Raw genomic sequence first — 11,222 nt, 5'->3', positions numbered from 1 at the left:
CTGTGGAGGGTTCGAGGGCACAGGGGTTGGGTGGGGGGTGGGGGGTGGGGGGGGGGGGAGCAAGAGAAGTCCCGCTAGTCTTAACCACCGGGAAAGGCGGGAGTGCTTCATAACACCTCATTAGAGAAGTGGCGCGGTACGCACTATGCGTCTCGCGCTCTCGTGACCCTGTTCTGTAGGAACCCCGGTCACGGTTTGAGTGTTGAAGAAACCAATGTAGCCATTCTAACCGTTTGACTGCACATGCACCCCCACCCCAGTTCCGCTCTCCCCCCTGCGAAAAACTGCACTTTGGCTCTGAGTCCTCTTAAGGTGGAAGTTATGAGGGAGAGCTAATTTATTGGTCAGGGGATGCATTTTTTTCCGTGTGTGTTTGTGTGTGCGTGTGTGTGTGTGTTACAGAATGCAAATCTGCACCCCCAGCGGGGCGTGGGCTTCTAACATGAACAGTATTTGTCCTGTGCGTCTTTATGTTTACGAGGCCTTTTTGAGAGTCCGAGCCCTGACTCACCGCCTTTCTCCAAAATGTGACACACAGCAGATTAATTCAACAAGAGATGTGATCAAATGTTGATATTATTTATTTTAATCTAATCATGTTTGTCCCTTTTAAGGAAATAAAGCAGGGTTGATGATGATGATGATGCTGTCAGGTTTTCAACTACTGGCACAAGGCTGGTAACTTGGAAGCGATTGAAGAGGAAACGGTGTAATTCAATTAATGTTTTTAAAAAGCCACCAAAAAACCCCAAATGAAGTGCTTTTGAAATGGATGTAGATAAATGTGTCTGGCAGAACTGTTTTGAGACGAGGCTCCTTTTCTGGTGGTTTGCACTGTTCCAGGGACGCTTTTACCGCACTGCTGAGTCCCGCCACTGTTTCCTTTCAGGCGACATCGATAGAACCAGATGAGTTTGGTTTTTTTGTTTTTCTTAATTTTTTTTTTTTTTTAAACTAAGTGATTTCTCTGTCCAGTCTGTTTAGTGTGCCCAAATGTAACAGGTGGAATTTGATGTCAGTCACGTTGCTGTACATGTTTCGTTAAATAAATGCCGTTTTGGAAGGACGCAACATGGCCGCGGCCTGTTGTCGTGCGAGACTTTTTTTTAGCATCGGCTCAGCGAGAAATGTGCAGTTAGGTGAGTTTTTCTCTCTCTCCTGTTGTTTTATAAAAGCAGAGTTTTTGATACAGATCTTGTATCGGACAACAGGTACCTCACGAAGTTCCTGGTGAGTGGATTTTGACCAGGCTTATCAGGTGGACTCCCATTAACACTAGAGGTGAGTTTATTGCTAAACTTCCTTACAAAACAGCTTCTAAAGTTTTTTTTTGGGGGGGGGATGGGGGGGTTGAATGTCTCTTACATCAAGGTTTTTGCCTTTTCAATTGCAGAAAACTAATCATTGTTTTCTTTTCCTCAAGATGTCATGAGAACATGGGCTGCGTTGTCTCTTTGTGTTTTGTGTGGGTGCGTGTGTGTGTGTGAAACAACCACTACCACTGAGCCATGTTGCCACACAAGACTCATTTTTCCTTTAGTTAGAATTGTCAACAGAAATCAAAGTAAATACACATGATATGATCACCAGGCTGTGTTTGTTATATATCGTCTAACTTCTGACATGAGAGGTAATCCAAAAACTTTTTTTTTTTAAATCAAGGTCAACACAAAGTAAAAAAAACAAAACAAAAACAGCATACACTGGAATACATATCTACTTTCAGTTGACTTGGCACACTCTTTGAAATTAATATTTTGTTTTTTAACCATCACAAGATTTCACATTGATTAATGACGCAAAGCACAATGTCATGAGGACAAACAGCCAAATAAATAAGCATGAATGACCAGTTGGTCAACGTGTTGGAATGAGTTCAGTAACCTCCAGGGTGGAAGAAAATTTTTGCTGACTGCAGAACGTAAGAGTCGCAGAGCAAGCTCAGAATTCGCCTTTATCGATTGAGGCCTGCGTGTCTTCCCGTGTGATGTAATGATAATCTTTGCCATTCTCTCCAGCTCGTGCGTTTCTTGTTGTATGCGAGACGCTGAAGTCAAAGGCACCATTGTCTTCTTTCATGAGCTTCTTGAGAAAAGTGCTTTTGCCTACCCCCCCCGGTAGCAAAAAACAGGCCGCTCAGCACCACGGGCCTAGGTCCAGTCATAGTTGAGTAAATCCTTGCGAAATATCTCATACACATTGGCGATTATGTTCTGAAGACGCCCATGAGGGATTGTGTTCATCCTAGTTTTATTGAACGAATGGCTAGAAATACAATACTGACTTCATCATGTCACCACATTTGATTTTCTTTTAGTTTTGGGTCTGGATTCTGGCGAGGTTGTTCCAAATTAATTTGCGAATTTCGATTGCTGGGGAGACTGCAGTGTAACTCGGGCCACAAACAACAAAAGCAAGTGTACTTGTCAAGCTCATTTGTAATAGGATGAGTGGGGTCAAAGCCTGTTTAGCGGGATCATCCGCCGTCTCGTAAATGCACAAGAACAATATAAGAAGAGATTGTTATTCTTTGAGGAGGATAAGAAAAGATTAAGCCGTGCGGGTTCCTCGCTGTGTTTCTCACGTCGGTGGAGAATGGACAATGGAAGGGTCCACCATCCACCCTGTCGTACTTGTTATTCCCATGGGAAAAGACAAGAGTGCTGATTTCCAGTAACAAAAGTGGACATTTTTTAGTCAATCAGCTTATAATTCAGTTTACCACTTTGCTGTATTTAACTTGTCACGATAGCTTGTGTGTGTGTGTCTGTCCTCAAAGTTCGATACTTTAATCAACAAAAGTGCACTGTTTTGGTATTTTTACAATTGTCTTGTTTTGATCACAAATTCTGATTAATAATGTAGATCTCATGACCCAAATCCCCAGACAATCTCTTACAAAGTGATACCCTCTGTTAAATTAGCATGTATTATGCATGCAGAAAAACACCATTCCCGCCACCCCGCGCGACACCTAGCAGCTTAGCTTAGCGCTGACTTCAGAAGTGCCAGATAAGTATTTGTCAACACAACAGCTGGCACACAATGCCCTCTTGTAGCTTTATGCCACGGCATATGCCCGCCGCTCGTAGCGTGCCGTAATTTAGCCGGGCCGCTTCTGCCTAAGCAGATGGGCCCCGAGTATTGTTATTCTCGCTCCAGCTCGAGAGTCCCTGGGGGGAATCACTAAATAAAATCAAAGCAGATGGACCTCTCTGGGCTAAGGCTGTATTTATGATAAACAGCCTGTACAACCATTGTCCGTCAAACACCTTAACACACCTCTTTTCTGACAATGCGTGCCAAGTAAGACTGCATCGGAACCTCCTTAGATGGGTGAAAAATCAACATGATTCTTGCCTTTCGGACAGTACTTGAACATTTGAAAGTGACTTTTGACAGGGAAGGTACAGTACCTTCTTTGCTGGTCCATCACGAGTCAAAATGATTCCCAATCAGTAGTGTTCATGATTCGGAATGAGCTAAACAAAAATGGAAAGTTTGAAAATACTCGCTATGTACGTCATAGTAAATAGTCCTTGAAGCAGAGCTGTGGACTCACCATTTGGTAAGAAATGAGAAGGTACTTTCTCCCTCTCCGGTTCACTTTTTATCACTTGTGCCCCAAATAGTTAGCACTATCCTTAAGCAGCTACGAATGTTAATGCAAAGCAGTGGAGCTGCGGGCTCGCTCTCTGGCGAGACTACAATCATAAATAATTGTTGTATCATATTCCTTTTCATACATTTTGAATGACCACTGAGTAAAATGCGCTTACTTATTATAAAATATTTGTCAAGTTCCTTTTCAACAAAGAGGCCTGTGACCAGTCTCTAGACATATACAGTATAAGTGCCTTTTGAAAGCACCAGCCAGCATATGTTGTTGCTCATCGTAAGCCAGATGTGCATAAATTGCATACGGGCGTAATGCGTATCAAATATTTGAAAGTTGTATCTTTCACTTAAGGTGCAAAGTGCTTTTATGGCCCATCACAGCTCTAAGTATGACCCCCGGGGACTGGAGCCCAGCACCTGTGGTGTTAAGACATTGCGGTGTGGGGGGGAGGGCTGCAAAGTGCATTTGTTTGACATCTACCTGTTTGCCCTTTATTGACTACCACCTTTGACACTTGGTTATTTATCGGATGCACGCTGCCTACTGCTTTAAATATGGACATAGCGTTTGTGTGTGTGTGTGTGTTTGTTTCTAGATAGATTTTATTTGTAAATTTTCTGTTCAGAATTTAGTCCAGAGGTGTATCATCTCAGCAGGATTGTGACATAACAGCTGGCATGTGTACTTTTGTCTTTAGGCGAGATGCATATTCACCCAAAACCTAACACAGTATCGTCTGTGCTCTTACAAAAATAGCCTTTAAAAAAAAATGCTTACGGATGATTTGATTTGTATGTGCACAGGCGGCCGAAAGTTTCAACCTTCTTCTGCGAACAACACAGGTCAAAGTCAGGTCCTCTGTCCTCCTCAAGATGGAACATATCAACATTCAAAATCCGTTGTGTGTCGGTGAGTATAATGGTTGACTGAAAAAAGCTTGGTACAGAATTAGGTGTGCTCAAACACGTCTAAAAACGTGCATATAGTCTTGTCACTTCACCAAAATTGAACTCGCTATATCGTTCAGACATTTAGTTTTCTTTTGTGTGTGGCGTCTGGAATGAATCATCCCATGCCAGGTTCAGTGTCACTGTCATCATCTAAATTGTTTTTTTAAATATAAAGTCACTAACGCAACCATTGTGGCAAGGAATTGAACCATATCAGTGGTAGCGGCGAGCTAATAAGAACTACTTTTGTCATGTAACAATCGTACAATGACAAATTGATGATTGCGTCCTGGCCCGGCCGGGCTTATTATCAGCAAGGTGTAATATAAATATGCAAATTTGCCGCTTGAACTTTACAATCCTCCGCTGAGGCTATTCATCTCCTCGAAAGCGTTCGTTTATACACGGCGAGCCCCTCATACATCACGTTGTGTCATTTTGAAAGCAAATATTAATCAGTTGAGTTGAGGATTGACTTCTCTTTGGGCAATAGAAGGAAGCAAGAAGTGGTAAGGGCACAGCAAAATGTACACCCCCCCCCCCCCCCCAAAAAAAATCTGGAAAAAAGTGTATTCCCTCTACCGTGGTAAAAACAGAAATCCCACAAGAAAATGCAGTTGCATTTTAAAAATTCTGATTGTTAATGTATTTATAGATACAGTCCGTAAAATGCTCTCTTGTGATATTGCAACTTCTTGAAATTTGAACTTTTCTCATCAATGACTTCATTCTTCAATTCCACCTATCCCCCGAAATTACCGTGACTGTACTCGTAAGTCGACAGTTTTATTTTTTCTTTATTTGTTTCTTCTTTCGACTTTATTCGTGTGAATTCATTTAATGCCCTCAAATGATCAAATCGATGTTTTTTTTCCATGAACCTTGTTCTTGCAACCATCTTTGCTTTTAGTCTTGAGAATTGGAGCAGTTTTCCTCAAATTATTCTGACTTCATTCTCCAAACTGTAAGATTGTTTTGGTACCTATAGCACGGCTGTGTCCTCATCCTTGCGTACCTCTCAAAAATCCTTTCCCCAAGGGCTGTCCCCCCCCCCCCCCCCGCTTGATGTCGTCAGACAGCACAGACAAATGATGATAAAGTGATCCCCGCGTGACTTTGACAGGCATGACAGCAGGGCGGGCCCGCGCAATAACGCCAGTCAGCCGGGCCCTCAATCGGAGCGCCGTTCACTTCATCTGCGAGAACGCAGTCAACCTAAAGAGCCACGCTCGCCACACCACGCGCCTTCATTATTGCAGGCAGGCACTTAATGAGTATGAGAATGCTCTTAGGGGCGTAACATTTAAAACACTCATTATTACAGAGGGGCGACAAAGGAAAGAGAAAAGCTGGAAGAAACTATTGACTTCCACTTCTTTCAGCTTGTTCAATAAATCAAAGGTGATGAATGTAAAAATAGACCTTACTTTCCTCATCTTTGATTCCCCCCCAATTGTGGCAGTGAGAAGAAAACGTTTGGACACTCCTGCTCTAAATTGTCTGCTGTGTAAATGTGAGCGTGAATGGCTGTTTGTCCCTATGTGCTCTGTGATTGATCCAAGGTACATCCCTCCTTTTTCACAATGTCAGCTGGGATAGACTCAAACCTGTCTAAAATGTTCTCCTCGTGCTTGAATGGCTTTTCTATGGGTACTCTTGCTTGGTATTTTATGCAAACAGAGAATATATTAAAAATAAAACAACATATATATAAACTGGTTACAATTAACCCTTTGTTGCACCCCGTAATCCGATAACAAGCTGTCGACTGTAGTAACCGCTGTCCCTGAAAGGGTTACGCTAAAAGTCACACACAGACTAGTATTCATGCATTGAAGTTGGTGTGTGGCTTTAAGGGGCGTGGCTTTGTGGGTGACATTTAGGAGCTGCGACTTAAGCTTCGGTCGGCCATTGACTTTGCGGTTAGTTCAATGCTAGCATCTTCTCCATGCTCCTTGCCAGCGTTTTCATTTTGTATTTGTGTGTTTGACCGCCTCGTTCACAGGGTATTGGCAGGTAACAAAACACCACCCCATCATGCCATTCCACGAAGCGTCGCTTCGGCGCGACCCGCCCGCCGCAACACGCGGCGCTTTGCAAGTCAATACAGTCAAGAGAAGCTGACAAGAGGCGAGGCGCAACGTGTAATAAATGACATTTTGCCGTCAGCTCTGGCGAGCGTGCACCTGACAACCGCTGTCGTCCGCAGTCGTTTTCATGTGACGCCTGGCTGTTATGCGGAAAGTGGGATTCATTTGGCGCGACTGTCTGGCGCAGATGCTGATATTACAAGTAAGCACCTTGTACCCGCCCGCCCCACCACCATCCACACCCTCAACGCCAAACACCCACCGTGCATGCCCTCCTCCTTTCCGAGAACTGACAGACGTATTACAGTTCTATCTTTTTATTGTTGTTGTCTTTCAAAAAGAAAAGCACCTATATTGAAAGCAATTTTCCTCTTAACGGGGTCAAATTGTTCTGAGAAAATTGTATCTGCCATGGCTTGCTGATGATTGGCTGCATCTTTTGTTTGCTGGTAGACAAGAATGGAAGGATTTCATATGCCGGCTGGGGATGTCGTTTGTGGGAGGAGAGAGAGAGTGGGGGGGGGGGGGGGGGTGCTGCAGTGCATATTAAACGGTGTGTTGTGAACAATGAGTGTGAAATATCACACACTCCGGATGATGAAAACGGTTGCCGTGGTGCCAGGTGGTAAAATAGAAATGTGATGCGTATTTGTTAAAGTGCAAAGAGGCCGTGTTGGAAAGTGGGAAGATGTTTTCTTTTTTTTCTAAATATACATACAAACTTCGAACCTAAACACAAAAAAATAACTACCTTAGCCACTGTGACCTGCAATTTCTCGCCGTGTTTTCGGGTATCCAAGTGTCTTCTCTGATCAAATATTTCATCTGCAAGACTTATTGGCAGAATAAATGTTTATACTCATGTTTCAGTTGGGTGTTGTAAAGCTTTCTTAACATGCCTGCCTGCTCTGTCATGTAATGTTTCAGTTGATCTAAACTCCTTCCAGAAATTCAAAATATAGAGCTTGACCAATATGCATTACTAGCATCATACTTAATGCATTGAATTGGAAGTTCGCTGACTCACATGAACTCCAGAAACAGCATCAGCATAATCCACTGCAAATATATAAAAAATATTTTAAAAATCAACAAAACAAATTAATTAATTAGTCGGTTTAGTTCATGTGTATTGATAAAGATAGCGCTATCGGTCTGATGTTGGCCTTCATTTTGGGTATCGTGTAATAGCGGAGGCTGCCGATACCAGCGACTGATACTCAAGGCAAAAAATAAATAAAAAAATCTTACATTAATCATGATTACGTATTGATCAAATTCATTGTGATTGGCAGCCTTACCTGTAGAAGTTGTAGTGCATTATAAATTAATCGTGGAATTTGACCAGAAAGCTCACAATCCATAACATTTTATTGAGATTTGCGCATGAGACTTGATCCCATCTCTCCTAATTGCCGCTGCTGCTTATTGCTGCTGCTTGTCCACGTCTTGACATTTCTCACTATGGACATAATGAGTTATGAAAGTGGAAGAGTCCACACTGTTACGTCTGCTATCCGATAAAGTTGTTGGTTCTTCGGGCCATCCATTAGTCGCTATTGTTTTCTCCAAACGTGACATTGATTCCATTTACAGCCGATCAATAGCGAATGATTGTGACATTCAGATATGACCTTAAAGCTGGCCCGTGTTTAACAACTATGATGTGGATTAAACTTTTGCTAATGAGGTGATTTTTCTTCGCTCGGGGGACGGGTGCATAACAACGTCCCGGTGGGAGCGGTCACTAAAAATTAAATCAAATATTGGCGCTTTGCTCGATTACCGTTGCTACCCTGCTAATTTACGTAATTAATAACCGTCCTCCGGATCGGGAAAAGAGCACTTTATTAATAACAATCCGCACGTGTTGATGGAGTGGCATCATAATCAATTGCGGCACCCGCGCAATGCTAATTAGCATGGTTATTAATTGTTACAGTTGTGAAACGTGAGCGCGACATGCTGTCGGCGCCTTTGTAGAGCAATCAGCCCATTGAAAACGGCAAATCTAATTAGGCATTCAGCGAGCGGGCTGGGAATCCAAATGAGACGGTATCGGGCCTGACAGCTGGCAGCCGAGGCGCCGTTCACACTGGGCGGGTGGCGTGGGGGGACAAAAAGCGACATTATCCTGGCAGGGCTCGGCGACAACAGGAAAAGACATGTATTGCAAACTAATAAATACATTCACAGCGGCCGCCAGTCATCATCGCACAATGGCGCAATGAAATGCCCGCATCGTGTCTTTTGTTGGGCCCGCAAGAGCTGTTTATGCTTTTTATCCAGCTGGACAGTACCGCTTCCCACCAGTATTTGTGACGAGGCTGAAAATTCAACCTCTATTATAAAATGATGTACAGTGAACCCCCCTTCATTGCGGGGGATGCATTCCATGTTTATAAAAGTCAGGTCCAAATATCCACACTTGTAGCTTAATTCAATGAAGGGTCATGCTTTCCTGTTGTATTTATAAGCCGCGTGCTGAAAGCCAATTGCCGCGAGTGAGAGTCTTCCACTTGCTGGTGTGATAAGAGCACTTGTTAAGATGGAGCATATGTCGCCACGTCAAGCACGAGGAAGGCGATATGGCCAAAAGACAATATGAGCGTAATGTAATATGTGCCATATGTTGAGCATAAATGTTGGAGAAAAATGTCATCAAATAGCACCGATGAGGAGAAGCCATTATGGCAAATGTGCTGTAATACACACCCTGCTTTTCACTGCAGACACTTGATATATGTGAGATTTGTTTTCTTTTCTTCAACTAATACTTGTACTGCAGGTCTTACCTGCTTGGACAGGATTTTAAAGTCGATTATGATCCATCCATCCATCCATCTTCTACCGCTTATCCGGGGCCGGGTCGCGGGGGCAACAGCTTTAGCAGGGAAGCCCAGACTTCCCTCTCCCTAGCTACTTCTTCCAGCTCTCCCCGGGGGATCCCGAGGCGTTCCCAGGCCAGCTGGGTGACATAGTCACTCCAGCGTGTCCTGGGTCTTCCTCGGGGTCTCCTCCCGGTGGGACATGCCCGGAACACCTCACCAGGGAGGCGTTCAGGAGGCATCCGAATCAGATGCCCAAGCCACCTCATCTGGCTCCTCTCGATGTGGAGGAGAAGCGGCTCGACTCTGAGCCCCTCCCGGATGACCGAGCTTCTCACCTTATCTCTAAGGGAGAGCCCGGACACCCTGCGGAGAAAACTCATTTCGGCCGCTTGTATCCGGGATCTCGTTCTTTCGGTCACGACCCATAGCTCGTGACCATAGATGAGGGTTGGAACATAGATCGACCGGTAAATTGAGAGCTTCGCCCTTTGGCTCAGCTCCTTCTTCACCACGACAGACCGATACAACGTCCGCATCACAGCAGACGCTGCACCGATCCGCCTGTCGATCTCTCGCTCCCTCCTGCCCTCACTCGTGAACAAGACCCCAAGATACTTAAACTCCTCCACTTGGGGCAAGATCTCTCCCCCGACCCGGAGGGGGCACTCCACCCTTTTCCGACTGAGGACCATGGTTTCAGATTTGGAGGTGCTGATTTTCATCCCAACCGCTTCACACTCAGCTGCGAAACGCTCCAGTGAGAGTTGGAGAGCCCCGTTTGAAGGAGCCAACAGCACCACATCATCTGCAAAAAGCAGGGATGCAATACTGAGGCCACCAAAACGGACGCCCTCAACGCTTCGGCTGCGCCTAGAAATTCTGTCCATAAAGATTATGAACAGAATCGGCGACAAAGGGCAGCCTTGGCGGAGTCCTACCCTCACTGGAAACGATTCCGACTTACTGCCGGCAATGCGAACCAAACTCTGACATCGGTGGTATAGTGACCGAATAGCCCGTATCAGGGGGTTCGGTACCCCATACCCACGAAGCACCCCCCACAGAACTCCCCGAGGGACACGGTCAAACGCCTTCTCCAAGTCCACAAAACACATGTAGACTGGTTGGGCGAATTCCCACATACCCTCGAGGACCCTGCTAAGGGTGTAGAGCTGGTCCACTGTTCCACGGCCGGGACGAAAACCACACTGCTCCTCCTCAATCTGAGGCTCGACTTCCTGACGGACCCTCCTCTCCAGCACCCCTGAATAGACCTTACCAGGGAGGCTGAGGAGTGTGATCCCTCTGTAGTTGGAACACACCCTCCGGTCCCCCTTTTTAAAAAGAGGGACTACCACCCCGGTCTGCCAATCCAGAGGCACTCTCCCCGTTGACCACGCGATGTTGCAGAGGCGTGTCAACCAGGACAGCCCCACAACATCCAGAGCCTTGAGGAACTCCGGGCGGATCTCATCCACCCCTGGGGCCCTGCCACCGAGGAGCTTTTTAACCACATCGGTGACTTCAACCACAGAGATAGGAGAGCCCACCTCAGGGTCCTCAGACTCTGCTTCCTCCAAGGAAGACGTGTTGGTGGAGTTGAGGAGGTCTTCGAAGTACTCTGCCCACCGGTTCACAACGTCCCGAGTCGAAGTCAGCAGTGCCCCATCCCCACTGTACACAGTGTTAGTGGTGCACTGCTTCCCCCTCCTGAGACGTCGGATGGTGGACC

The 11,222-nt window shown here is 45.3% G+C and overlaps 1 long non-coding RNA gene across 1 annotated transcript; it reads left to right on the top strand.

Annotated features, from left to right (window-relative positions):
* Positions 1-54: 54 nt before the first annotated feature.
* On the top strand, positions 55-6,603 carry LOC147207867 (uncharacterized). The gene is made up of 3 exons (XR_015100415.1): positions 55-1,281; positions 4,423-4,528; positions 6,575-6,603. It is a non-coding gene; the product is annotated as an uncharacterized LOC147207867 (long non-coding RNA).
* The last annotated feature ends 4,619 nt before the right edge of the window (positions 6,604-11,222 follow it).

This window comes from Hippocampus guttulatus, chromosome 3, assembly GCF_054856545.1.
Source record: "Hippocampus guttulatus isolate MCC_2025c chromosome 3, RoL_Hgut_1.0, whole genome shotgun sequence".
Taxonomy (NCBI): domain Eukaryota; kingdom Metazoa; phylum Chordata; class Actinopteri; order Syngnathiformes; family Syngnathidae; genus Hippocampus; species Hippocampus guttulatus.
Note: the sequence above shows the minus strand (reverse complement) of the source record. Positions and strands in the feature narration are given on the sequence as shown.